Source organism: Amia ocellicauda, unplaced genomic scaffold (assembly GCF_036373705.1).
Source record: "Amia ocellicauda isolate fAmiCal2 unplaced genomic scaffold, fAmiCal2.hap1 HAP1_SCAFFOLD_35, whole genome shotgun sequence".
In the NCBI taxonomy this organism is placed as follows: Eukaryota; Metazoa; Chordata; class Actinopteri; order Amiiformes; family Amiidae; genus Amia; species Amia ocellicauda.
This window is the reverse complement of record NW_027102920.1, coordinates 102,289-105,960: the sequence shown is the minus strand read 5'-3', so window position 1 is coordinate 105,960 and position 3,672 is coordinate 102,289. Positions and strand designations below refer to the sequence as shown.

The following is a 3,672-nucleotide window of genomic DNA, read 5'->3' as shown; positions in this document are numbered from 1 at the left end:
TCATTTCTAGTAATATATTTAATACAAAGTGAAAACAAAACCATCAATGCCTGCAATTATACTTGAGAGACTTGCTCTATGTTATTGGCAAACTGACCTTTTTGTGGGTCATTAACATTAGCTACGAAAAAAATAGAAGAGATAAAATACAAGAATTACCAGGTCTAATGTAATGCATATAGTCATTAATGTAGGATTATGAAGTTATGTTGAAAAACTTTATTTAATAATCAGTATTATTAAACTATTAGACAGTGCACATTAAGAGTCTGTATTGTGGTTCTAGATTACTTCAGTATGATCAACTATAATACATTACTCTGGAATCTAAATTACTGAAGAATAACATTTATCAAGGTAAGGAATTATTTGCTATAAATAAAAAAACTTACCATCAACCATACGGTTTCGAAGACATTGGTTTTCATTTTTAAGTCTTGTGTTTTCCTTTTCGAGCTGCTTAACGTTTTGCTGTAGCTCAACTTCACTGGACTCTTTAAATGTCTGTAGAATATGACGGGATCTAATTCTTGAAGCTCCATCGGTTTTCTTTCTTATTTTGTGCTGTATTCAGAGAGAAAAAGAGTTTAAAATGAATATATATATATATATATATATATATGAAAATGATTTAAAAAAAAACAATCCTGCAATACATTTATTTAATATTTGCAGTAATTATCCCATCAGTTACAGTTTTTTTTCATCTTCTGAAACTGCAATTTAGCACTTTCAACTGTTTCTTAGTGATTCCTAGAATTACTAACCGGTATTGTAGTCAATGTGTTTATAACCTTTTTTGTTTAACGATTTGTGTGTTATCCTATGTGATCCCATGGTCTTTGATTTGGTCACGGAAGTGATTTGTCTTTGATTTGTTGATCTAGAGTTGAATTTTAATTAGTTTTTCCCTTTTGTATAATTAGTGTAGTGCTACATTTAGTCTTTGTTTTTAAATAAATTTGACAATTTATATCTTTGGAATTGGTGTCTGCGTCCAATGATTACAGAAATTGAGTTCTACAAGACTCCAGGATTCGTGATAAGGTGATACTATGAATTCACTTCTTTAATTGAAATTTAAAAGTGTACCTTACGCTACATATATATATGTATGTATGTATGTCCAATTGCTTTGACAATACAAATGAATAGAATTGAGAGGGAGAGAGAGAGAGAGAGACAGACAGACAGACTGACAAACAGAAAAACAGACAGACATAGACACACACACACACACACACACACAGAGCCAGCCAGCCAGCCAGCTCAGCGATGACATCACGAGCCTCTCTCAGCTGACTGCTATGACATCACAGAGCACGTACATTCCGTTGCTTGCCGTCTGTCAACCACTCAGTCACTGCCAGCCAGACTGGCTGGCTGGCTGGATGGGGGGGCTGCTTGCTGCTGCTGCGTACCTTAGCAAGCTTATTTGCTTGACCGGCCTTCCTACTCCTCTGCCCACATGCCCACCTATGCCCGATCTGCTGTTCACCTGGATCACAGCTCCGCCCCAACAAGGCAGATCCTCCCAAAAATGGTACAAACTCACCCACGATCCCCTCCACGGAAAGCTTTAGCAAAAGGCAAAAGCGTTATACGTAATGAAGAGGAACCCGAGTCCAAGACGCATCCGACCAGCCATACATATTTGTGTGTATTAAAGATCACATTTTCTTACATTTAGTTTTTCTGTACTTTATTACATCTTATTGTGATTTATAAATGTATTGTTTCTTTTCCATATGTATGTATGTATGTATGCGTGTGTGTGTGTGTGCCTGTCTCTGTGTGAAAGTGTGTGTGTGTGGGTGTGAGTGTCTGTCTGTCTGTCTGTCATGTAACTCGCACATCTGTGAGGGCACCATTTTTGCAGAAGAGATGTACACATTTTGGAGCAACACATGCTGCCATCCAGACATCATCTTTTCCAGTGACGTCCCTGCATTTTCAAAAAGATCACATTTTATTACATTTTGTTTATCTGTACTTTATTACATCTTATTGTGATTTATACTTGTAAGGTTTCTTTTCCATATATATGTATGTACAGTGGGGGAAAAAAGTATTTGATCCCCTGCTGATTTTGTACGTTTGCCCACTGACAAAGAAATGATCAGTCTATAATTTTAATGGTAGGTGTATTTTAACAGTGAGAGACAGAATAACAGCCACAAAATCCAGAAAAATGCATTTCAAAAAAGTTATAAATTGATTTGCATGTTAATGAGGGAAATAAGTATTTGACCCATTTTCAATGCCCTGGCTTAGGGAAGGAGGTTCTCACCCATGATTTGATGGTACATGGCCCCGTCCATCGTCCCTTTGATGCGGTGCAGTTGTCCTGTCCCCTTAGCAGAAAAACAGCCCCAAAGCATAATGTTTCCACCTCCTTGTTTGATGGTGGGAATGGTGTTCTTGGGGTCATTCCTCCTCCTCCAAACACGGCGAGTTGAGTTGATGGCAAAGAGCTTGATTTTGGTCTCATCTGAGACCACTTTCACCCAGTTCTCCTCTGAATCATTCAGATGTTCATTGGCAAACTTCAGACGGGCCTGTACATGTGCTTTCTTGAGCAGGGGGACCTTGCGGGCGCTGCAGGATTTCAGTCCTTCATGGCGTAGTGTGTTACCAATTGTTTTCTTGGTGACTATGGTCCCAGCTACCTTGAGATCATTAACAAGATCCTCCCATGTAGTTCTGGGCTGATTCCTCACCGTTCTCATGATCATTGAAACTCCACGAGGTGAGATCTTGCATGGAGCCCCAGACTGAGGGAGACTGACAGTTATTTTGTGTTTCTTCCATTTGCGAATAATCGCACCAACTGTTGTCACCTTCTCACCAAGCTGCTTGGTGATGGTCTTGTAGCCCATTCCAGCCTTGTGTAGGTCTACAATCTTGTCCCTGACATCCTTGGACAGCTCTTTGGTCTTGGCCATGGTGGAGAGTTTGGAATCTGATTGATTGATTGCTTCTGTGGACAGGTGTCTTTTATACAGGTAACGAGCTGAGATTAGGAGCACTCCCTTTAAGAGAGTGCACCTAATCTCAGCTCGTTACCTGTATGAAAGACACCTGGGAGCCAGAAATCTTGCTGATTGATAGGGGATCAAATACTTATTTCCCTCATTAACATGCAAATCAATTTATAACTTTTTTGAAATGCGTTTTTCTGGATTATTTGGCTGTTATTCTGTCTCTCACTGTTAAAATACACCTACCATTAAAATTATAGACTGATCATTTCTTTGTGAGTGGGAAAACGCACAAAATCAGCAGGGGATCAAATACTTTTTTCCCTCACTGTATGTATGTATGTATGTATGTATGTAAGTGTGTGTGTGTCTGTCTCTGTGTGAAAGTGTGTGTGTGTGTGTGTGTGTGTCTGTGAAAGTGTGTGTGTGTGTGCGTGTGTCTGTCTGTGAAAGTGTGTGTGTGTGTGTGGGTGTGACAGTGTGTATGAGTGTCTGTCTGTCATGTAACTCGCACATCTGTGAGGGCACCATTTTTGCAGAAAGAGATGTACACATTTTGGAGCAACATATGCTGCCATCGAGACATCATCTTTTCCAGGGACGTCCCTGCATTTTTCAGCAGGATAACGCCAAACCACATTCTGCCCAGATTACAAGCGCATGGTTGCGTAGGCAGAGAGTGCGGGTGCTA

General features: G+C 39.7%; 1 non-coding gene across 1 annotated transcript; it reads right to left on the bottom strand.

Annotated features, from left to right (window-relative positions):
• Positions 1-1,512: 1,512 nt before the first annotated feature.
• On the bottom strand, positions 1,513-1,627 carry LOC136732694 (U5 spliceosomal RNA). The gene has a single exon (XR_010809978.1). It is a non-coding gene; the product is annotated as a U5 spliceosomal RNA (small nuclear RNA).
• Between the last annotated feature and the right edge of the window lie 2,045 nt (positions 1,628-3,672).